Source organism: Podarcis gaigeae (assembly GCF_964106915.1).
Source record: "Podarcis gaigeae genome assembly, chromosome: 5".
Lineage (NCBI taxonomy): Eukaryota > Metazoa > Chordata > Lepidosauria > Squamata > Lacertidae > Podarcis > Podarcis gaigeae.
In genome coordinates, this window is record NC_139681.1 from 30,797,828 (window position 1) to 30,823,028 (window position 25,201).

The following is a 25,201-nucleotide window of genomic DNA, read 5'->3' on the forward strand; positions in this document are numbered from 1 at the left end:
AATGCTGTGTAGGTCAGAAAAATAACTGGTTAGTTTTGTGCCTTCCACAGCGGCTTCAGCTGCAGAAGTCAATGGGTGAAGGTTTTCACAACATGGAGAAAAAGGCTATTATCTTCTGCGCACAGGACTGGCTCTACTGTTAGGCAATATGAGGCATCTGTCTCAGGCAGCAGATGCAGTGGGTGGTGAGAAGGAACAGTAACTGCAACACCTTAGCCGTTTCTTCTTCCCCCAGCACCAATAGTCACTCAAAAATTAGGGGGGAGGGGAAACTACGTGAGGGAACAAAAAAAGAACATAGTAGTAGCCCAACAAATTTATTTGCATGTCTTTCGCCTGGAACAGCTGATTTTAAGAAAAGGAAATGCCACAACTGAGCTAAAGTCTGTTTGGAAGTTTTTGTCCCTCCTGTCCCAAATATATTGAGGCTAGAATTCTATGCACGTTTACTGGGTAGTAAGCCCTGCTGAGGTGGCACTGTGGTCTAAACCACTGAGCCTCTTGGGCTTGTCAATCAGAAGGTCAGCAGTTTGAATCCCCACGACGGGGTGAGCTCCCGTTGCTCGGTCCCTGCTCCTGCCAACCTAGCAGTTCAAAAGCATGCCAAAAAGTGCAAGCAGATGAATGTGTACCGCTATGGAGGGAAGGTAAATGGCATTTCCGTGCGCTGCTCTGGTTTTGGTGTTCCGTTGCGCCAGAAGCAGCTTAGTCATGCTGGCCACATGACCCAGAAAAACTGTCTGCGGACAAACGCCGGCTCCCTCAGCCTGTAAAGCAAGATGAGCGCTGCAGCCCCAGAGTCATTCGCGACTGGACTTAACTGTCAGGGGTCCCTTTACCTTTACCTTTACACCCCGCTGAACAAAGAGGGGCTTGCTTCCTAATAAGCTCACACAGGATTGGTCTGAATGAGTGTGCCTGGTTTCCTGAGGGTGGGGGAAGAGAGGGAGAAAAATGAGATCGTTCCTCTGAGCCAGTGGTTCTCAAAGGGTGTAGTGAGCCACACTGGGGTGGCAGGAGAGGATGGCAAGTGTGGCAGGAAGATTCAAGGACAATTAAAGAAACATTTAAACATTTCAGTGTGGTATAAGATAGTATCAAAATAGTTTTTATATATAAAAGCAGAAACAGTATCCGTGCCTGTCTTCAAGAGCATGAACTACTCTTCTACAGCTCTCCACAACATGGTGTGGTGAACAGGGATTCTCAACTATGTCCAATAGGAAAAATCAGGAAAGAGAAAGGCTTCTTTGTGTTGATGAGGAGATGAGAGTTCATTTGTATCAAATAAGACCTAATGTAAATGAGATTACCCGGCAAAAGCCAAGCCTAAAATCCTCACCAATTATATGCATAAAAGAGCAGATCCAATTCAACACCACCCCATTAAAAGAGAAGCAGAAAATTAAGGTCCAAAAGGCTTGAGCGAATAAAAATGCTTTTGCCAGGCATGCCTCCCTGGGGAGAGCATTCCACAAGTGGGGAGTGACCACCGAGGAGTCTGTTCTTGTGTTGAAACCCTCCACGGCTGCCTCGGAAGGGGGCACACGGGGGCTGACTCTCAGGCCAGGCAAACTCTGTAGACCTAGCATGGCCACCTGTCATAGAGGCTTTAGTTGAGATTCCTGCATTTCAGGGGGTTGGACTAGATGACCCCCGGGGTCCCTTCCAACTCTACAATTCTACGAGATTCTATTGAAGTGTTTTTTCAAAGCCTGCCTCTAATGGAAGACACACAAGCCACCACCTGAAGTAGCCTGATGCATGCTCTTACCTGAAGAGTTAGCCCCATGTACTTCTGAGCTTCTTCCAGGATCTCAGCAGAATGGTCTATCAGCACCAAGCAGTTCCACCTACCAAATATAAATGCACACACATTAATGCCTAAGTCATGCTCTCGTCTATGTCTGTATTATATTCAGAAGCAACATATTTCACCACTTAAATAAGGGCTGCATGCACCCCATGCATTTAAAGCACCCGAGTTCCACAAAGAATCCCAGGAACGGTAGTTGGTTAAGGGTGCTGGGAACTGCAGTTCTGTGAGGAGGGCAAACTATAGTTCCCAAGATTCTTTGGGGGAAGTCATGGGCTTTACATGTGCTTTGAATGTATGGGGTGTACGCAGATCATGTACTTCCACTAGTCTCCGCCTCAACCTGCTGTGGGGCAAAATGACTTTGGACAGCTAATGGAATGCAGGAAACCAATGGAGCCGGAGGCCCAGTGGCTCATTCAGAGCCTCGGCACATAAAAAGGTACTTGTTTTACGGATGTGCATCTGACATCCCAATACTTGTGCCTGCTTGAGGCTTCGCACACATCTGCTGATATCAAAGGTGGCTTCCAAACAACCATCATCTCTGTCAGCTGCTTGTTCCAAATTATCTCACTACTCTGCACAGGCTGGGAACTGGGTCAAGAGAGGCATCTGCAGGCATGCAAAATCCGCCTGCATGCACCTTGGGAGAGGTTGACCTTTCGGTTCCAGTAGCAGCCCCTCATGCACTGCTGTGGCACACATGTGTGGATGAGCCCCATATTTCTACATGGATTCATTGCACCCACAAGCAACAACTGCTGTGACACTGCAGGTCGATTGCTGCTGCTGTGAATTGCAACCCAAAGCAACTGCAGGGTCCCAGGTTAGGCTGCTGTAACAGGAGAACCATGCCATGCACACTTCTGATATGCCCCCATGCCTCATGTGTGTGGCTGTAACTTAGCACAGGGTAGGGAGACTCTTGCTGGACTTCCCTCATCCCCAGGCAGCATGGTCAATGGCCAAGGATGCTGAGCATTGTGGTCCAGTGATATCTAGAGAGGCGCATGTTCCCCAGTCCTGCTGCAATCAATTGAAAGAGTATCACCAAAAGGGTTAGGATAGGAGTTTCCAAACTGTGGTGCACAGACCACCATTTATTCAGGTGGCCTGTGAAGAACAGTGGGCACAGAGCATTAGATGTTCATATTGATTTTAACTGTTTTTATTGCTTCTTTTATTCCTTATATTGCATCTTTATTGTTGTTGTATTTTGTATCGTATTCTGTAGAATCCAAATGGTAATATGATAAAATACAAATAACTGAAACAAAAGAAGCAATAAAAATACAATTAGAAACCAGACAGCATTTAGTACAGAGCAATACAGTTGCAACAGCAGGCGGAAAATTTGTTATGCAATTTTCAAGAAGTCGCTGTGTGGGTGAAAGGTCTGGGAACCACTGGGTTAGGATATCTGTGTAACTGCCAAGACAATTTCATATTTACATGTTACATCTTTTAGTGCAGGGTGTTTTTTAATGGCTTAAATCTTAAAGGTTACACACAATAAACTATATCATTTGCAATAAACTATATCATCAGTGGACCTGATGGGATACCTGCCGAGGTCTTCAAAGTAGGCAGAATTGAACTTACACAACAACTTCACAAGCTCATCAAAAAAATCTCAGCGAGAGTGGAGATCCCAGCAGACTTTAGGGATGCCAAAATTACCACTCTTTAAAAAAAGGTGATAGAATGGATTGCAAAAACTTTCAAGGCATCTCTATTAGCTGCGGCTGGCAAAATTCTTGCAAGGAAACCATCTCCTAACAATATCTGAGGCTATTGTTCCTGAATCCCAAAATGGTTTTCGACCTTCTAGGGGGAAAGTGGACATGATTTTCACCGCTCGACAGCTTCAAGAAAAATGCAGAGAACAAAACCAACCCCTGTATTGACCTGACTAAGGCCTTTGACATTAAATCATAATGCCCTGTGGGCTGTCCTTCTGAAAATCGGCTGCCCAGATAAATTTGTGAACATCTTTCGGCTCCTCCATAACATGACAGCAAGAATTGCAAATAACAGTGGCTCTCAAGATGAACCATTCACAGTGGCATCAGGTGTTAAACAGGGTTTTATTATCACCCCAAATCTATTATTTTCATCACCATGATCCTACACTTTCTTGAAGGGAAACTCCCCAGTGGAGTAGAAATAATTATCAAACAGATGGAAAGCTCTTTAACTTGAGTAGGCTGAAAGCAACGAGCAAGGTTACCATAACTTCCGTCAAAGCTTCAGTCTGCCGATGATGACGTAGTGTGTGCACACTCAGAGGATGACCAAACCATCCTAAATATCTTCACAGAAGCTTACAGAAAGCTTGGCCTATTGTTCAACACCCAAAAAACACAAGTGCTGCACTAACAAGCACAAAACAACCCCTCTGCAGCACCACAAATCCAACTCAATGGTGTAATGTTGGAAAATATCAATCACTTCTCCTGTGTGGGAAGTTATCTTTCCACAAGGGCCGACACTGATGCCAACATCCAGCATCGCACGAGTTCTGCGAGTGCAGCTTTCTCCCAATTGAAGTTCAGAGTGTTTGAGGACCGGGACATTCTCAGGGACACCAAAATGCTCGTTTACAAAGCTATTGTACTACCAACCTTACTGTATGCTTGTGAAACATGGACCACTTATAAACACCATCTTCAGCTCCTCAAAAGATTCCATCAATGGTGTCTCCAAAAAAATTACATATCACTTGGGAAGATAGGTGAACTAGTGCCAGTGTACTGGAAAAAACAAAGATCTCCAGTGCCAAAGCAATGACTCTTCAACATCAACTTCGTTGGACTGGTCATGTTGTTCGGATGCCTGATTATTGTCTATCAAAGCAACTACTCTATTCCAAACTTAAAAATGGAAAGTAATGCTGCTGGTCAACAAATGAAGTTTAAAGACTCTCCCTAGGCAAATCTTTAAAAATGTAGTATAAACACAGACAATTGGGGAACCTGTGAGGGCTCCTGGGGAACAGCCTTTACCAAAGGTGTCATGGGCTTTGAAGACACTCGAACTCAGGAAGAAAGGGATAAACATGCTAAGAGAAAGGCACATTTGGCAAACCCTCACCACGACCAACTCCCACCCAGAAACCTATGTCCCCACTGTTGAAGACAATGTGGATCCAGAACTGGCCTCCCCAGTCACTTATGGACTCACTGTTAAGACCGGGTTCATGGAAGACAATCTTACTCAGCTACGAGTGATGGCCAAAGAAGAAGAACTCGATGACCCTGCTGGCCCCTTCCAACCATACAATCCTATGATTTTATGAAGATGCTCTTATGCAGGTGAGTTAAGGAAGGGGAAGAGAATTGGGGAAAGAGAAAAGGACAGTGGGGAGATCACATTTTAGGAAGCGGGGAACCTGTGGTTCTGCAGTTCCAATTGGACTGCAACTCCCCTCCATCCTAGCCAGTGCTCAGGGGTGCTGGGCGCTGCAATCCAGCAACACCTGCGCCCCCAGATTGCACCTAATTTTAACAGTGAGGATGAAACACGGAGGCAGATTCCCATGTAGCATGAGACAATGCAGAAAGTAACCCTTGCGATGGAACTCGTTTCCTCTCCCAAGCAAGCTCCCCGGTCTTCAGCGGTGCGCCCTCGCTAGGACTGCAGCCTGAAAGCAGCTCAGGCCTGGGGTGCGCGCACGTCGGGCGGGGAGAGGGGAAGGCAGCTCGCCGCGGAGGGTTTCGACGTGACTCACCGCGCTCGGGGTCCATGGCCAGGCGGGTCCGGGGCGCGGCCGAGCTCCCCTCGGGCCTGAAAGACGCCTCTCCCGGCTGGGCTGCGGGGCTGCGGCTCCTCTCGCTTCCCGGGTTCCTGTCACGACGGGCCCACCTGCTCCGCCCCAAGCCCCGGGCTTCGCGGGAAAGAAGCATTTCCTCCCCTCGGCTGTAATACGAGCTCTTGCAACCCGCCCTCTCCGACCGCCCGACTTGGTTTCCCCTCACGTGTCCGCCTTCGGGTTGTTGACACCGGACGCCGATCTATAATAGAGGGGCGAATCGTCTGGGTTGCGTAGAGGCCTCGTGAAAGGCTCGGAATAGCAGCTGCGGAAGAGGACGCATGTGAAAAAAATGCCGAAAAAGATCCCGCCAGCACTTGGGTTATCTCTGCCTCTTGACTGCACTGGGCCAAAGTTATAGGCAACAAAAAAACTTGCAAAACGGAGCAAAGACTTGGCAAGTGCGGGACAGGATGCTGGACTAGTCGAGCCTTTGGTCTCTTGTGTTTTGTGCTAAGCAAACTTTAATGTTTTAGTTATAATATTTAAAGCATGTTTTCCCAGGCCCCGGGGAACACTAACAACATGAGAGGTTGCCTGCTCTGGATGAGGTTGCATTCCCCCTGAAGGAGCAGCTACGCAACTTTTGGGGTACTTTTGGATCCTTTTTGCTGTCGCTTGAGGCTCAGGTGGACTCAGTGGCGCCCCTCTCTGGACAGGGAAACAGGGATAGCCTAACTTCTGCCATCTATGCTCTGGTAACCTCTGGGGTGGAATCTAGACCAGGGTCAGCAAACTTTTTCAGCAGGGGGGTGGTCTACTGTCCCTCAGACCTTGGGGGGGGGGCGGACTATATATTTTTTTGGGGGGTGAACGAATTCCTATGCCCCACAAATACCCCAAAGATGCGTTTTAAATAAAAGGACACATTCTACTCATGTAAAAGCAAGCTGATTTCCGGACCAACTGCAGGCCGGATTTAGAAGGCAATTGAGCCGGATCCGGCCCCCGGGTCTTAGTTTGCCTACCCATGATCTATTCTAGACACACACAAAAACGCTGTGAAATTTTTTTTTTTTTTAGCGTTTTGAAATATATATTGAATTTGCCATGAGCTCACCATCGCCATCTAGTGTCACACTTGTATAATGCACTTAAAACATATTTGCAGCTCTATAGCTGAGTCTTAGGGTAAGATTACTGCAATGGGTTATATGTGGGGCTGCCTCTGAAAACAGTTCAGAAACTTCAGCTGTGCAAGCTCTGACAAGCAGCAGACGAATTTAGAGCTTTGATTGATAAGAACAACCAAGAATCTTGTGGCACCTTAAAGAATAGCAGACTTACTATGACATAAGCTTTTGTGAACTAGAATGCTCTTCTTCCAGCTGAAACGAAACCATGAAATCTTATGCCTTAATAAATCTGCCTTTAACGTGCCAAAAGCTATGTTGCTTATGGTGTGACACAAGCACAGGTATCTTTCCTAATATTCTCTTAACACCTTCAGTGTGGAACCTCTGAAACATGCAGCTAGTACAGAATATTTTTTTTAAAAATCCATTACAGAGGGTTGAGTCGCAAAGAGCACCTGAACACCTGTATTCTAGGATGTGCACACTGGAAGACCATTCAAATTCCAAGACTGTTAAGCTAGAGCAGGGATCGGCTACGTGCAGCCCATGGGCCGGATGCAGCCCACGAAGACTGTCGTACCGGCCCACGAACCGCCCCCAAACTGAGCTGCCCGCATGCTGCGCTAAACGAGTGTGGTGCGGGCACTCACCGAGTGGCACCACAAATGGCATCTGTGCACGCGCAGATACCAGAAATCGCGTCTGTGCATGTCCAGATGCCAAAAATCGTTTCTGTGCAGGCATGATTTTCAGCATCTGGGCATGCACAGAAGTGATTTCCGGCGCTGTGGACATGTGTAGACGCAATTTCCGGCATCACGCTGCACCAGTACGGCCCACGGATGATCTCCGTGAGAATGATCCGGCCCATGGCCGGTAAACTTTGCCGACCCCTGAGCTAGAGCTATGCAAGTCCCTTAATTTCACTGGAAACCCCTCTCATCTTTTAGGCCTTGCTCTCTTAAACAGCAGGTGAGGGGATAAACTTGTGTCTGAGCTGCTTCTCTTTTGACTGCAAGTGGGAGTTTGCATGATGGAATTAAGAGTAAAATAAAATCCATACACTTAGAAAACTAGCCTACCAGTCAGGGAGAAGAGCACATTAGAGCCTTTCCACTCTGTGTACAGGGATTTTTTTGGTACTCATGTGAGCCAACATCTGTCGCATGAAGTGAGTGAATCCCGCCCAGGAGTTGCTTGTGAACAAGTGTTATGTTCAGCTGCCTCGTGTGGTGATCTGGGAGAACTGCAGCATAAAACTCCTTCCTTGCAGTGGCATATTTTTCTCAGGACATGGGCATGGGCTACATACGGTCCCTTTGCAGGGATGCAAACCGTAGTCAACCCTTGTTTGCAACTCCTTGGAGGGAGCTTCATGTTCACTTTTCAAGCCAACACTAGTCATGCACTATCCAGGAGTGTGAGTGAATGCATGTCCGTATCTAGGGGCTGGGTCAAGCCAGGAGCATTCTCAGAAGCTCCTTGAAACATTTAGTACTCATGCATACCAAATAACTGAACAAGACTCATGTCTCTTTTATTCTGGAAAATCCAGAGCACATCACTGCCACACTGCTGCATGCACCTGTCCTCCTGAAGGAGCGTCTTCACCCCCATCATTCAGCCCGGATATTGAGGTCCAGCTCCGGGGGCCTTCTGGTGGTTCCCTCGCTGCGAGAAGTGAGGTTACTAGGAACCAAGCAGAGGGCCTTCTCGGTAGTGGCACCTGCCCTGTGGAACGTCCTCCCACAAGATGTCAAGGAAATAAACAACTATCTGACTTTTAGAAGACATCTGAAGGCAGCCCTGTTTAAGGAAGTTTTTAATGTTTGATGTTTTATTGTGTTTTTAATATTCTGTTGGGATCCGCCCAGAAGTGGCAGGGGAAACCCAGCCAGATGGGCAGGGTATAAACAACAACAACATCAACAACATGATATTATTATTCCAAGTTGCTTACCCATCTTTATCTCTCTCTCCCCCCACCCCTGACTTAAATGCAATTGCAGCACTAGCCTATCCAATATGGACCAGTGAAGCACCAATGATGCAACTGGTGGGGGTAATGGTCTATGTAGCATAGTTGCCTTTCTGTATTGTGCTCCCTGACTGCATCGCCATTCCAATGTCTTGCTACATGGTCCATTCCCTCACAGGCCGCATTCTTAAACTCTATCATATAAACAATTCATGAAATAGCACACTGATCTTTTGAAGATATGCTTAAGGAACAGGTAGGAAATTATCATGCAGCACACATATTATTCATGGCAGAATATTCATTTTAAGTGCACTAACCTTACCCCCGAATACCAAGTCTGGGTAGTGCCCATCTTTCCAAACCACTGGAGATTTCCATTATCAGCCTGTTCATTTTTGTCACTTGAGAAATGTAGAAACCAAAATCCCTAGACGTGTTTATGACTTCTGGACACCAACAAAACCACTAGCTGGCATACAAAGTAGCTGATTTACACTTGCTCATGGGCAATAGTAGGGATGCGGGTGGCGCTGTGGGTTAAACCACAGAGCCTAGGGCTTGCCGATCGGAATCCCCGCGACGGGGTGAGCTCCCGTTGCTCGGTCCCAGCTCCTGCCAACCTAGCAGTTCGAAAGCATGTCAAAGTGCAAGTAGATAAATACGTACCTCTCTGGGGGGAAGATAAACAGTGTTTTCGTATGCTGCTCTGATTCGCCAGAAACGGCTTAGTCTTGCTGGCCACATGACCCGCAAGCTGTACACCGGCTCCCTCGGCCAATAAAGCGAGATGAGCTCCGCAACCCCAGAGTCGGCTACGACTGGACCTCATGGTCAGGGGTCCCTTTATCTTTACCTTTATAGGCAGTAGTAATTTAGTAACTTTTTCACCCCCTGCACTCTGTGGCACTATTTTTCTCTGTACCACTGCTGGGCTATTTGACACTCTTCGGTCACGGCACTTATTTCCCATTTGCCTACTGTACAGGTCTCTACAATCCATCCTTTCCTCTCTACAAACCACATGCTGATACTGTCTTCCGTTTGCATTATCACAGTTTCACCCACAGTTCCTTCTAGATCCCCACTTTCCCCAGGTCACTTGAACATCCTGTTCTTTTCTTCTTCCTTTAGACCACGGATAGGGAATCTGTACACTCCAGATGTTTTTGCACTGCGACTCCTATCAGCACCAGACAGCATAGCCAATGGTCAGGGGTGATTCGAGTTGCAGTCCAGCAAAATCTGTGCTACAGGTCCCTTACTCCTACTTTAGACAGACTCCAAATGACCTGTTTGTTCAACATCCATCCTGATTTGCTTGCACAAAAGTTGCATGCTAGTCGGGCTACGGCCGGTCTTTTTTTTGAGCATTCATTCTGTTGTTGCTTTATTACAGGGTGGTTATGTGCAGGCCCAGTTGCTAGCTAACCCCCAGGCATGTGTGTAGGTTGCTCAGGAAGACCCCGGAGACCTTTCTCTCTGTAGACGGCACTTTTTTCTCCTACGCTTTCTTTGGGCTGTACACACAAAGGGCACTCTTAAAAAAGGGTCGAAGATTTACTGTGCCAGAATGCAACTGGCGGCGTTTTTATAACAATCCTGTGCAGCTTTTCCTATTCAGTGAATTAGTGACTGATTATTCCAAAGCATTTTCAAGTTAGCTGAGTAATTAATTATTTCCCTTTTTAAAAACACCATAGATCTTTCTAACTGTGTGTGTGTGTGTGTGTACACACAAAGTGGGAGATGGAGAGAGAAAGAGTCGGGTAAGGAAAGGACATATTTTAAACCCGCTTTTCGGAGGCAAACCACATTGTTTCAGCTTGCGGCAAGCAACTGAGACAAAAAGGGGAGCTTTGCATATCTCACCTCTCTCTCCATTGGTTACATTGGAAACAAATAGGCCACTTCCCTTTTGATTAATGATCATTTCTGTATGAATGGGTTGATTTTGCCACGGATCTCCTACCTAAACTTAACTTGTGGATACGATTGTCTCTCTGCATTGGATAAATTTCACATCTTCTGTGCAGCCATTCCCACTGAGGTGCTTCTAGAGCTGGGGTGGAGAGCCTGTGACTTTCCAAATGTCGTTGGACTCTACTATCAGCCCCAGCCAGCATGGCCAATAATCTTAAGTGATGGGAGTCGAGTCTTGGGTCAGCTCTCTCATGAAGCAACAGCCTCGGGAAGTTGATTCTGGGGTAGGTAAAGGTAAAGGGACCCCTGGCCATTAGGTCCAGTCGTGGCAGACTCTGGGGTTGCGGCACTCATCTCGCTTTATTGGCCGAGGGAGCCAGCGTACAGCTTCCGGGTCATGTGGCCAGCATGACTAAGCCGCTTCTGGCGAACCAGAGCAGTGCACGGAAACACCGTTTACCTTCCCACCAGAGTGGTACCTATTTATCTACTTGCACTTTGATGTGCTTTCAAACTGCTAGGTTGGCAGGAGCAGGGACCGAGCAATGGGAGCTCACCCTGTTGCGGGGATTCGAACCGCCAATCTTCTGATTGGCAAGTCCTAGGCTCTGTGGTTTAACCCACAGCGCCACAGTAGGCACCAAATGTTTGGGCATTTAATGTTTTGTTACTGTTTTTTTTAATGTCAGGGAGCGAAAATAGGCATGTGGGATATTATACCTGAGCTGCTGGGGGAAAAAAACCTCAACAGGCTTTGGGTGCTATAAATCTCAACTTGGGGAGAGGAGCCCGAGACAGCCCTACCATGAGGCAAAATGAGGCAGCTGCCTCAGGCAGCAAACGCTGAGGGGTGCAGAGTAGACAGAGCTGTTGTGTGCCCTGCAGCCTGCTTTATGTCCCTCCCTGAATGAGCCTGCTGCCCTCAATTGCAGTGGAAGATTCTCACTGCCAGTATTGAAATAGGAGTCAAGTGCTGTCTAGCCATCTTCTGTACATGAAGCGGGGGACATTCCACCTTTTGGAGCAAAATGCTTTGGGTTGGGCTCAGTAGTAATCCAACCATATTTGTGGAGGTCCACAGGTTCTCCACCCCTGAGGTCACCAAGGGTGACCTGCTGAATGTCAATACAGGACACCTTCAGCAAATGCGCATGAACAGTTATTCAGATGTACTGTTTATGGGATGATTAACAGGTGTTGCATCTGCAGCCCCTCAGCCACTTGGACTATCTCATAGGGGTGGGGTACCTCAGCCAGAGGGCCAAATACGGCTCTGAAGGCCTCTCTGGACTTTTCCCAAGCCACAGCCCTTCTTCCCAGGCTCCAGAGCTCCCTGGTTCTGCTCCATGCACCCTTGAGTGCCTTGGCCTACTGGAAGTGTTCCCAAACTAACAATGTCCCTTGTTTGCATGGATAGAGAGAGAATTGTACAGCTTTGTGTGGCTGGAATGTTGCCTATTGTACACAGGAAAGCCTCACACCTTTTGCCTCTTTCCCCACCCACCACTGACAAGCGACCCCTGGAAGGTTGCTCATGAGACAATGTGGCCCTCAGCTGAAAAATATTTTCCAAGGCTGGATCTAAACACAAAGAAGTGTTTCAGTTTAAAGCATTGTAAATTTAAACAGGGAAAACAAGCACAGTGGTACCTCGGGTTACAGACACTTCAGGTTACAGATGTTTCAGGTTACAGACTCTGCTAACCCAGAAATAGTACCTCGGGTTAAGAACTTTGCTTCAGGATGAGAACAGAAATCGTGCTCTGGCGGCGCAGCGGCAGCAGGAGGCCCCATTAGCTAAAGTGGTACCTCAGGTTAAGAACAGTTTCAGGTTAAGAACGGACCTCTGGAACAAATTAAGTTCTTAACCTGAGGTACCATTGTAGAGAAAAATGGAACTCCACATTGCCATCTGATGGCACAATGTTATATCGCATATACAACACATATAAATCGTTTTTTCTTTACCAGTCTGGCTGAGTCCCTATAGTCAGTGCCCCTGACATAGAATCATAGAGTTGGAAGAGACCACAAGGGCCATTGAGTCCAACCCCCTGCCAAACAGGAAGCCAAGCAAGCTGACAGAGGAAATCATTTGTGGACTGGTGCCATGCAGCACAATCCCATAAATACATCAGGGATAGATAACCTTTTTCAGCCCAAGACTCACGTTCTTTTGTGGGCAACCTTCAATCCCTTTTTCTTCCCCCCTCCTCCTTTTCTCAGCTCTCTGTTGCACATGGATCATCCCTATTTCTATATCTTCCCCCTCCTTTATTTTGCAGCCCTCTTTGCAAACACACACACAATGCCCTGAACCCCTGGCCTACCTGGCGGCAAGTCAGTATGCCAAGTTCCCAGTCCAGGGCCAATCCACACGCCCAGAGTCAAAAACCAAAGAACAGTCCCACAGAGATCCTGCAGGATCCGAGCCATGGCCCAACCATGGGCAGCTGAGCAGACACAGTACCTCAGCTCTGCTTCCCTTTTGTACTTTGCCTGCTGATTGCAGCATCTGGGCTTGACGAGGCAGATGACCCTCACCTGCTCCAAGCCTACTCCAGTTGAGGAATCACAACCCAGAGCTAATGAGTCCCACCTGGCCACCCAGGGAGCTGGGCTGTGGGCCCTTGACTGCCTCTGCCTCCTGGAATTACTCCCTACACCTCAGAGCCCACCGTGTTCATGGAGACAGGGGTTCCTCTGGCTCTGGTGATGGGTCCTGCTGCTCTGGTTCCTGTGCACTGACCCCCCATCCCTTTGCCACCCTCTGTCACCCTGTACTCCTATCCCCAGCTTGCCCTGGTGTGTCCCAGTCCTGGCCACGCCCCTTGCCGCAAACCTCTTCCTCCTCCCCATCATCCTGCCAGTTCATGACACCTTTGCTCTGCAGGCACCTTATGGGCGGCACAAGCATCTGCTCTCTGCTTATGACAGGCTGTGATCTGAACTGCATACGTTGTTCTGGGGTAGCATGGTGGATAATGATACCTGATACTAAGGAAGGGACAACTGGACAATAATCTTTCCAAGGCTATGATTTTGGGTGTCTACAAATGCTATGGTTTTGTAACCCAAACTGAAATTCCCAACGCTGAATGAAGCTGACTAAATTGATGAAAATCTGGATTCAAATAGGAGAATTCCAGAGAGATGTAATTTCACAAAGAACTGAAAAAGAATATATTTCCCCCCCAGACATTTACCGATATCCGTGGTTCATAATTCAATATCCACCGAGCATCCCATGTTATTCAGCTATTTGCACCAGTGTAGCAATGCCAGTAATTTGCTATGTGCATGTAAATTTTAATTTTGGTTTGTTTTTATATATTTGTAAACTACCCTTCAGCCAATGATTCCCAAGGCAGCGCATAACGCAATAAAGAAATAACATCAGCCACCAAATAAGCAAGAAATTAAAGACAGCAGAGTTAAAACTCAAAAGTCTGGGAGAATCCAAATATTGTTGCCCAAGGGTGAAGGGATAGCACTGCAGGTGCCCAGGCCAGCCTCTCTTGGGATGGAATTCCATAAAAACAGGGGAGGGGGCAACGCCACAAAGGCTCTCTCCCCAAGTGCTGGATTTATGTATAGGCAAAAGCTTAGGGACTGTAAATCTAGGGGGCTTTGCCAGCCCACCCGCTCCCTAGTGGGCAGTCTCCCCTTTCCCAAAACTGCAAACCCAAGACTTCATGAAAGAGAAGGGCAACTTGGGCCTCTAAATCTTGTGGGCCTCATCAGCCTGCCCATTCCCCAGCAGGCAATCTCCTCTCTCCCAAAATTGCAAACTCAAGACTTCATGCAAGGGCAGGGCAACTCGGGCACAGCAACTATGAGACTCAGGGTTAGCCAGTGGGGCCCAACCGGAAGCAGTGGGGCCCAACCTGATTTTTTTTTTGTAGGGCCCCAGTTCACAGCCAAAGTCTGCAAAACCTTATAGATATACGGTAAATAAAATCCATCTAGATTGCCCTGGTGCAGGGGCCCCATTAGGAGTGGCCCACGGGGTCCAATTTGGCCAAATTGCTCCAATTGCCTTAAGGTCAGCCCTGATGAGACTGTGCTGGGGTTGGACTGACAAGCCCTGCATCTTCTAGGTCCCTGGTGTCACTATTCAGAGTACAGACTCAATGACTTGTTATGGAAATAAAGGGGGATGTCACTTATTGGAAATCAGTTTTGTCACCCCACCCAAATCCAAAGACGATGAGCCCAGTCACCTTTTATTCACAGTCACATAACCACTGTAGTGTAGTGGTTAAGAGCAGTGGACTCGTAATCTGGTGAACCGGGTTCGCGTCCCTGCTCCTCCACATGCAGCTGCTGGGTGACCTTGGGCTAGTCACACTTCTTTGAAGTCTCAGCCTCAGTCACCTCACAGTGTGTTTGTTGTGGGGAGGAAAGGAAAGGAAATTGTTAGCCGCTTTGAGACTCCTTAGGGTAGTGATATAGTGGGATATCAAATCCAAACTCTTCTTCTTCACTACAGCATGGCCATAAAACCTGTACGTTCGACTGTTGAAATATACACTCAATATGTACCAATGGAGATTTATGTTACTGCTTTATGAATGAGCACCATATTTTATGAATAGACTCTGTATTTTGTGAATAACCTGAGAGCCACCAATAGGGAACTCTAGAATCTGTCAGCTAACCAATTGGGTACTACCAAACAGCAACCCCTATTGCTGAAACAGGTAACCAGCAGGGAACACTTCAGCTCAGCCTTTGCACTGTTGACTGAACATGCTCTGCTGTGCAGATAACGGAGAAAGCTTGTAAATTGTATCCCTTCTCGCGGCCAGGGCTGGCCAGGCCAGTCTTCCTGTTATATACCTGCTGGGATTGGCAAGGCATCTGACCCTCACCTGAATCTCATAGCTCTCCTGACGAGTGATTTGGCCCACCAGATACCAGGCACTCTACTATTCAAATTAGGCCCCAGTGTTTTTCTTACAAGCCCCTTCTCAATGAATTAATCAATTTTAATCTAGCATGTAAATTCTCAAAACTTTCTTATTTGTTAATCGAGCAAGCTACTGCTCTCACTTCATTACAAACAGTATTTCTACCTGCAACACACTTGAGCAAACCTACTAGTTGATTAATTGGTTCGGCAACTTCCATGCACGTGATGTGTGATGCTAATTTCCCCCCCAAAGAGTTAAATGATAACTCATCAGAAGCAGCTACAGTTGCAAATGGCCACAAAATATCTGTGAAAGGAGGAGTAGTCCTGTGTCTGTACTTTGAAAGTGACAAACTTAGACAAACAAGTTTTGATGAAGTTTTGGATGATTTTGCTATGAGGAAGGCTAGAAAATATACATTTTAGCCTTACTGTATTCGATGGTTGTAGTTTACTTCTTAATATGTACCGTATTTTAAAACTGACATTTTATTTTAATTATTATTTTAATGGCAACATGAAGTAGATTCTAAAAGTGCCACACTGTCAGGTGATCATGATCATATTGTTTACACTTCCCAGGCAATATAAATTGTAAACTCAAGGTGGTTTTTTTAATAATAACATTACAACTTTATTTTCCTAAAAAATAACGCTTATTCCACAAAAGGTTTACAAAGTTCAGTTATTGCAAAGGTTTCTCAGTGTTAATTTTACGCATTTTTAAAAATCACCAGGTATTTAACAATAACATCTTAGGTCCTTTAGAGGAGAAATTGTGAACTGTAGAATTTTAAATACCCGTCATCATCCTTGGCTTCACTCAGTTTTGTTTATAACACTCTTCCATTTTCTTCTAGACGTGAGGGTGGGGGTAGCCTAGGGCCTCTCTTCATCTAAATCCGGCCCTGCTCTCCCCATTCATATTTTATAGTGTAATTTTATGTTGGGTAGCCCCCTGAGACCTATGGCAATAGGGTGGTACAAATTATTATTATTAATAATAATAATAATAATAATAATAATAATAATAATAATAATGCTATTTCACTCGGGTGGTGGGGGGCGGGGCGGGGAGCACCTGAAGAAGAACCTCATGGGTCTGAGACTAAGATGGTAATGGGTGCTCTTTCAGGTCTCAAACTGTGACAAGCCCTGAATCCAACAGCTTTCCAGATATAGAGTGGGAGGCTACAGAGTTGGATAAGCCACTGTGCCTAAAGCTGCCCCAACAATCCCTCCCGCCCCCAAATGCAAACAAACCACACTGCAGCCAACAACAGACAACCAACTACACACTGTCCCCCCAATCCCTCTCCCTACCAAGGAAATGAAATAAGTGAATAGGAAGAGGACCTAACAAGTAGACACTGATGCAAAACCCCACATGTACACTATATAAGAGAATATGAGTCTCACCAACACCACCTTCCCCCCCTCTTCTTCCCCACCCTTATACTGTACAGTGGTACCTCGGGTTAAGTACTTAATTCGTTCCAGAGGTCCGTTCTTAACCTGAAACTGTTCTTAACCTGAAGCACCACTTTAGCTAATGGGGCCTCCCGCTGCCGCTGCCGCTGCACCGCCGGAGCAGGATTTCTGTTCTCATCTTGAAGCAAAGTTCTTAACCCGAGGTAATATTTCTGGGTTAGTGGAGTCTGTAACCTGAAGCGTATGTAACCCAAGGTACCACTGTATACAACACTAATGTCTCATTTCAAATGCAACCGATCAGTAGAAAAGACTTTACAACCTGAAAAAAGAGGCAATGCACGTACTTTTGTAAACCAAGGAAATCTTTAATAAAAACTATTTAAGAAAGAAAGGCTATCTAGAGGGAAGGACCACCAAACACCAAGTCACCTGTGCTGACTTTCTTTCCCTGTTAGGGTTGCTGACCTCACTTCCTCACATAGTAAACAGGTACATATGTCAAAAAAACAATAAAAACAACTGCATATATTTATATATAATTGTAAAAGTCATAAATATAAAAAACAGTTTAAAACAAAAGCAGAACATCCATGAAAAAAATTAGAATCCATCGTAGAGTAGACACAAACTGTGATAAAGTTTTCTGAAGGCTTGCTGAAAAAGCAACGTCTTTGGCTCAAATGGCAAGAGAGAAGATACTTGTCTGATATGCACTGGGATGAAGCTCCAAAGGGGAGGCAGAACTGGGTCCCAGCTAATGAACTGTGCTGCTGCTGCTGCTGCTGCAATCTCAAGTGCTCACTGCTCAGATAGCTTGCACCTGCTGCTTGCTGCTCCACAGTGAGTCACTTCACGGCTGTATTTATTTTTAAACATCTGTATGTGAAGTGCCTATATATATCTATATATCTATATATATGAAAGAATTACTTATTTTCAAGGCAAATAAGGTGCATGGTAAAGTCTTTGGCTCATTTGGCTTCCCTCTTCAGGTTGCATGTGGGTCTGGGGCCTTTGCCGCTGCAACCTAGCTGATACTTCAGATGAGGTAGCAGGGTTGGAGTGCTTTTGTCCAGAGGAGGACTAATGGATGCTTCTTTCCTTCTGTTGATTTTGGGGGACTGCGGAGATGACGTGTGCATGCATGCATACATGCGTGCCATTAGCATGCCTCACAGCAGAGAAGCTCTTCTGTGTGAACAGCCAAAGTGCACAGGGATGAGAAAGATACAAAGTCAAATATGAGTCTTTGTCCAAGGCAAGAAACCCTCTAATTTGACTTGCAAATTTGCAAGCATCATTCTTCATCTCTGCATTGGCATTTTGCATTAGACTGCTTCAGGTGCTGCCCCTCCTCTCCTCATACCATAAACAGTGGCGGCACCAATTTGAATGAGAAGTGTTTCTAATAAATCCTCACAGAACTAGAAGACTGGGAGACACTCTCTCTCTCTCTCTCTCTCTCTCTCTCTCTCTCTCTTTTCTGGTTCAGTCCTCCCCACATTAGTTTAAGGATTATTTTATATTTAAAAAATACTACAATCCAACAAATCGATTTTCAAACCAAATCACTGAACACAACCAACTCCAAACCTAGATACAGCAAACAGGGTTTAAAATAGGTCAGGTCTGATGGTTGTTGCACGGGGGAATAGAAAAAGAATTAACCTGGTGCACTTAATGCAGAGTGCCAAGATTCATCACTTGTTCTGATCAGATAATGGTGCTTGTTCCCTATTTTCTTAGGAAGTTTCCTATCCATTTTTTTTTCAGATTAACAACTGGATGTTTCTTTAGAAAGATGGAAGGTGTTTTGCACCATTATAGGAACTGTTTCTGGAACTTCTCCATCATTTTCCAGGTTCTTCTAAGGCAAGGTTGGGGAATGTGTGGCCCTCTAGTTGTTGATGGACCACAACTCCCACCATCCCTGACTATTGGCTCAGGAGAGGAGAGCAGTGGCCTGTGGGGACCTGTACCAGCCAGGAGGCAAGAATCAGAGGTGGGGGGGGGGAGCTTTAGAGCTGGAAGAAGCGGATGACAAGGCAGGCCAGGCAAATGGACTGGGTGCTTCCCCAGCCTCGCCCCCACCACTCCCAGAACCAGGACAGAATTGAAGCAGGTAGAGCAGAAACAGCATCTTCCATACAGGTGTAGTCCCCAGCTATGTTTGGACAACCCATCAGGGGAAGGTACATAAGCTGATGGAGGGGGAGTGGTTCCCAGTTGTTGCAACTGCTCTATAGAGTGCAGACCTGGGAATAGATGCCTAGATGCCAGACTGGTGTGTGTTAGTCTCCAGAGTTGTGGAAGCAACTGTAACTGTTATCTCTGATGATAAAGAGTTAGCTCTCTACCGTGTGCATTCGTTGGCTGGGAAGCACCCATGACATTGGCCATGCTGTCTGGCACTGATGGGAGATGGAGTCCAACAACAGGTGGAATGAGACAGGTTCCCCATTCCTGTTCTCAGAGTGCCATTGAACAAAACACAATTTCCTTCATCATTATCTCTGGATTGCTTGGTGGGAACTTCAGTACCCCTTCCTGAGCATCGCCAAGTATCTTCCCCAAGAAGCTGGGTGGTCCTCTTCCTTCCTTTCCAAGACTTTTGCAGGAAGCCCAGCAAGGAGACTGACCAACAACAGTGAAACTCCAGTTTACCTAAATGGATCCCTGCCTCCACCATGGTCCAGAACTTGCTCTGTTTTGTTTTTGGCAGTGTGTTTGCTCTTGATTTCAATACAAGTCCTCTGCTCCACCATTGCTAACAGAAGAAATCCATTTGCTGGCCATATTTGCAAACCAGGACCCCCCAATGAGATGCAACCCTGGGTCTCGCCCGTTATGGTACTGTTGGTTCCAAGGGGGATCCAAGTCTACACAGATAAAGGCACAGAAATCCAAACAAAATCAGGGCTGTCACTTTATCACCTCCACCAATGCTATAATACATGGTCAGCATGTGGTGCTTTAGGGCAGAAGTCCAGGGCCTCACTCTGAAGGCTGAGAAGGAGGATCCCCAAACACAACCACCGAGGTTACCACATTCTGGAGGAAGTGACATGATGCACTAAAGAGCCATAAGACCATTAAGGCCAGAGGTAATAACAAGGATGGAGAACTTCAGGTCTGGGGACCAAATGTGGCCTTTCAGCTCTCTCTGTCTGGCCCTGGGGACTCCCCCAGAACAAACTCTCCATTGCCCCTGCTTTGCACACCCTTTGAGAGTATTTAGCTGCAATGTATCCTTGAGCTCCCATACTGTTTCTTGCTTGCTTGGGTGCAGGACAGAGAGAAGTAAGAAAGTGCATGTCGAAATGAGGTCCCTGAACAAAGGGGTAGTCATTGCTCCAGCCACTTTGGCCTCTAGTCTCTCCCTCCACTGGCATTCAACCACCTCCGTCCTCCTGCCAAGGTTGTCTAGACCAGAATGTGTCCCTGGGACAGGAAAAAGGTGTTCTCAACCCTGGTGATACCTGAGGAAACGGCACCAGAGGTCAGTTCCTCCCACTGTGTTTCTGGATGGAGAATGAGAACGGTAGCGGGTTGTTGATTGATGGCCTGAGCTAGAGCCAAAGAACTATTCATCTCCGAACAAGACCTGGCCTGGGATCCCGTCCCCGCAAAGCGCTTTTCTTCCAGAAGCTTCATCAGACCCCACACGAACTCAACAAGTGAGAGCGCACCAATTTCCAGCAGAACGTCTCTGTTCCTGACAGACTGAAGGCGCCTCTCCTCTTGGGATGGGTGGTGGGGGTCTTGGAGAGAGGGAGCTGCCTCCTCCCTCCTGGCTCTAGAGATGGTTTCGCTGCCCCCTTTCGATGGCGGGAAGAGAGCCATCTCTCCACTTTTGCGCCCGGCGGTTGCGCTCCAAGCAAAACCGCCTGGCGGATGAGTTAAACTGGGGAAGGGGGGAAATGGAGCGGAGGGGGAAATAAAGAGCATCTGTCGAACTGGACAAGGAAGCCCTTCCCTCGCAATCGAGGCCTTGTTCTCAGCCATATTAGCGGGGTTCTCGTTTGTCAACCGGTTGCGTGTGCGAGAGAGAGCGGAGGACGCCAAGAGGTGGCTCCCCAGTTATCTCTTCTGGGTAGGTATGTCAGGAGCGGCAGCTGTTCCTTCTGTGTGCCTTCTGAAGAGCATCCATATGTGGCGGCTCAACATATGGCCTCACAAATCACGGTTTCCAGCTAATGGTCTCCCCCACCTCCTCCTCGCCAGTTTCCTCCTGGCTTGGGGCGGGGAAAGAGAATGAGCGAGCAGGGCGCTGAGAAGTCTTGGAGGGCGCAACAGGTGTTGCGCTGCGCCCTTGTACCTTTCCCCGACATTGAGCGCAGCTCAGCTCCTCTCAAAGCTTCGTTTGTCCGCCGCTGAATGGAGAGATCTTGTGTGTCTCTCTCTGTGTATAGAGGGAAGCGGGGGAGAACGTGTCAGCACAAAGCTCCGGCCACTTGGACTAACCCCTTTCCCTTGTCTGGGTTCATTTTGTGTGTGGGGTTGTTTTTTGGGGGGGTCTATTTCCTTTCCCAAGTGTTCCACGTGCGTCTTGGGTTACCTCAGATGGGGACATATGGTCGCCCTCTCACCTCTCCAAAAATAATGGGGGAATGCCTTCTTTTCAGGGATGCGGATGAACCCGGTGCCAGTTATTCTCTCTCTCTCTCTCTCTCTCTCTCCTTTAATGGATTGTGTGTTTGTGTGTGTGCGTGCCTAAGATTGTATTGACACAGTTTGTGTGGGAAAGGGAAGCCAGACGGCCCTGTTATCTCCACGAGCCCTCCTCAAACCAAACAGCGCGCCAGTTGGCCGCGGCAGCCTGCAAGAGGAGAAAGGGGAGGGGGAGGCCCAGATTGCACGAAGCCTTCGCCGACGCCTGGCAGGCGAAAAGGTGGGGTGCTTGGCTCCTCTGGTTACCATATGGTTTCAATAAAATAAGACAAATAGGACGGGGCGATAGGGAATTGCAGTAAACCTGTTATAAAGTAGCAGAAGGAAGGCCAATGTAAACGCCAGAAGGGCCCCAACTGGGATGGCCCTTTAATGCCAGGGAGGCATTCAAGCTGCCCGGACAGGTGTGAGGAAGAAGCCAAGGCAGCGCCCCCCCACCTCCGGTCGATTTTTATCACGTTTGTGGTAATATTGCGCTTGTTATGCTAACTATGAGTAAACAGAAGCGACCAGCCAATTGTGGCAATTGGAGGGAAGTTATCGGGGAAAGCAATGGCACAAAGGGGGGTTGGGGAGAGGGAGAGAAGGTGATCTAACAATAAAGTTGCCTTGTTTCCCTGAGCAGGTGATGGCTGCCCCCCGCCTCATGATTAATGTTTCCCCAAAGCACTCCACTTTACAATCTCTTGTCATTATTTATTAAACGAAATCTATTTATTATTATTTTAGCAAACAGTGCGACCAGGTGGGGCTTTCTTTTCCCTCTTCAGCTTTTGTCTGGAGGACGTTTGAAGTGGGCAGTCTAAGGGGTTGGTAACTCGCTCACCAGATTTTTGTTATCCATTTGTGTGCAAGCAAAAAAATCTGCCAGGAGCCTATTCAGTTTTCCCTCGCGCCCCCCTTTCCCTCCTCTCGTCGCAAATCTAAAAAGGGCACACAAAATTCGAGAGGGGAGAAAAGTCTCTCGCTTCCTCCCCGCCCCCAATTTTCCTTGTGGGGGAAAAGACGGGAAAGTCTTTCAGATCCCCGTAGAGAAGAGACGCGAGCGGCGGTCGACAGATGCACAAGACTGGCGTTCACCGACGCCTCTGCCCTGCGCTTTTGGAGACAGCCGTGCGTAAAAGGGGTCTCAGGGGGCCCCCGTGCTACCTGTCGCATGGAGCAAACCGCAGCTTGTCCGAGGTCACCCTTCCAGCTCTGGGAAAGGAGCTGTTTCAGCACCACCGCTTTCCACATAGGGATCTTTTACACAGATTCCAACGGCGATTCTCGCTGCCGCAGCCAACGGCCAGTGAGGAAATGTTTTTGGTGAGGTGAAACGGAACCCAGAAAACGCCTCCAAATCCGCCCTTTGGGGCTTGACAAAGATCTCAGCCCCACTCCGATTCCAGCTCGGCAGACTCCTCCAAGCATGGGAAAGGGCACCTCAGAGTTTCTCCTTCCCGCCCTGAGGTGGGAAAACAGACGTGCCCAGAGCTTTCCAACTGTTTGCGTAAATTTCCCGGGTAATTTTTGCGCACAAAAGTGCCTCCTCCTTTTCCTTTGCTCGGGTCCACTTTCTTAAAGGAAAATCACATTTGGACCTTAGAGTTCCCACCACCAGGTCTCTTTGAAGGACCCCAGCCTTTTTAGAGCTCCAACCTCTCTAATTTTTAAGCACGGGGGCGAAAGTTCCAAGTTTCCCTTTAGAAAGGAAATTTCTTTTCCCCTTCCCTTTTTTGCTTTTACTTTACTGGAGGGTTGGGATGGCGAAGTCTTTGGAGAGCCGCATCCCCGGTGCTGACTCCCCCCAAAATAATAATTTTTGGTCACCTAGTGGGGGTATTTGGCCATTCTGGGGCGCGGGGGAGACCTTGGAGCGACCCCTTACCCCTCTCTGATGGAGGGAAGGGAGGTCCTTTCCTCTGCGCGGGCAGCAACAGGTGTGCGCAAAGGAAGCCCAACTGTTGCTCCCGCGTGCCATTGTCTCCAGTCCTCCCAGACACGCTCTCCTTGGGTCTCTGGTTGAATCTTTCTTTTTTGCACATGGCTCGGTGCCAACGCCTTTGTTCCCTTCTGTGGCTTATGTGTGTAACTTTAAACACTTCCTGACAGTTTGCCTTGTTTGGCCAAAGGCTTTTTCAAAACAGGCCGTCTATGCAAAACTCAATCTAGCGGTTGCTTTTTACAAGTCAGAGGGAAAGACTGTTAAAAAAAAAAAAGGGAGCAAATACACTAGTACAGAGGAAAGGGGAGGGGAGGGGAGAAAGGAACCAAGGCCTCTTTCCTCAAGAAAACTGGCCTCTTCCTTAGGGTCAATTGGGTGGCGGGGGGTGGGGAATGTTATGAATGACAACCCTTGTATGGTAGTGATATAAACATAAGATCTGCAAGGTTGGACAGAGCAAGGGCTATCTAGTGCAGCACTGTGGCTGGTCAGATGCTTCTGAGAAACTCAAAAGTAGAGGATGCAAGTGATGGTGTGGTGGGGGCGGCGGGTTGGTTGTCTGTCCTCTACATTAGATGGTACTCAAACATAGACTGGCACTGTGCAGGGAGGTTCCATTTAGCCACCATGGCTATGGAGAGGGAATTTGTGCAGACTTTCCCCCCACTCTCCCCACAAGCCAACAAAGGCAATCACCACTTTTTGCACTTGCAAATCCCATAAACAAATTCATATCCCTGTGAAAACTGATTTGAGTTTGGCACATAGCTAAGTGAAACCTCTCCCCTGCCCCAGGTTTCTAACACTGAGGGAGAGAGAGAGAGAGAGAGAGAGAGAGAGAGAGAGAGAGAGAATAATCTCCTTTTCACTCTCAAACCCATAGTTCTATAAATCTCATGTTTTCCATTTTTCACCCACCCACTAAAGAGTCCATAAAAGACAGCAACACTTTACCCACCTACCTGGGAATGAGCCCACTTAACAAATGGGGCAGCAACAGAACAGCAGTAGAACCAAAGGCTTTCCGGAAAAGAAGTCTTCAGTCCCCAGCAAAACACAGGCAAAGAGGGGCTTCCTCTAAGCTTTTGGTTAGTGAGTTCTGTGAGCTGAGTTCCACCACAGAGAAAATATGCATTCTCCCACATTGCCACCAAATGTGTCTCAGAGTTTATTTATTTGCGGACAAATATCATGCCCTTTCTGTGCGCTGCTCTGGTTTCGCCAGAAGCAGCTTAGTCATGCTGGCCACATGACCCGGAAAAACTGTCTGCGGATGAATGCCGGCTCCCTCGGCCAGTAAAGCGAGATGAGCACCGCAACCCCAGAGTTATTCACGACTGGACTTAACTGTCAGGGGTCCTTTACCTTTACCTTTTTATCATGCCCTTTCTCTGCCATGGAACCCAAGGAATTGTCTGTAAAGTCCCCAGGTGGTCACTCACCCAGGTACTGACCTGATCTACAGCTGCTTAACTTCAGCAGTGAAAGAGGTTGATCACCATGGATTTAGCCTGGAAACTGGTCTAAGCTATGCTGAGTGCGGAGGTGCTGGAAGGAGAAATATAACATTAAAGAAAGGCAAGGCAGCTTTTTATTATCTATCAGTATTTACTTATGTATAGGGCAGTCAAGACCCCCTTTGCTCCA

The 25,201-nt window shown here is 47.5% G+C and overlaps 1 protein-coding gene across 5 annotated transcripts in view; it reads right to left on the bottom strand.

Moving 5' to 3' along the window:
* The window catches only part of LOC310845521 (broad substrate specificity ATP-binding cassette transporter ABCG2-like), a 30,473-nt gene extending 24,506 nt beyond the window's left edge, over positions 1-5,967 (bottom strand). The window contains exons 1-2 of one of the 5 annotated variants that reach the window (XM_083740639.1): positions 5,550-5,967; positions 1,775-1,853 (exon numbers count right to left, since the gene is read on the bottom strand). The gene's annotated coding sequence lies outside the window, so the exon portion shown is untranslated. The remainder of the gene's footprint in view (positions 1-1,774; positions 1,854-5,549) is intronic. The other 4 variants (XM_083740638.1, XM_083740636.1, XM_083740637.1 and 1 more) reach the window with 4 other exon arrangements.
* Positions 5,968-25,201: the final 19,234 nt, after the last annotated feature.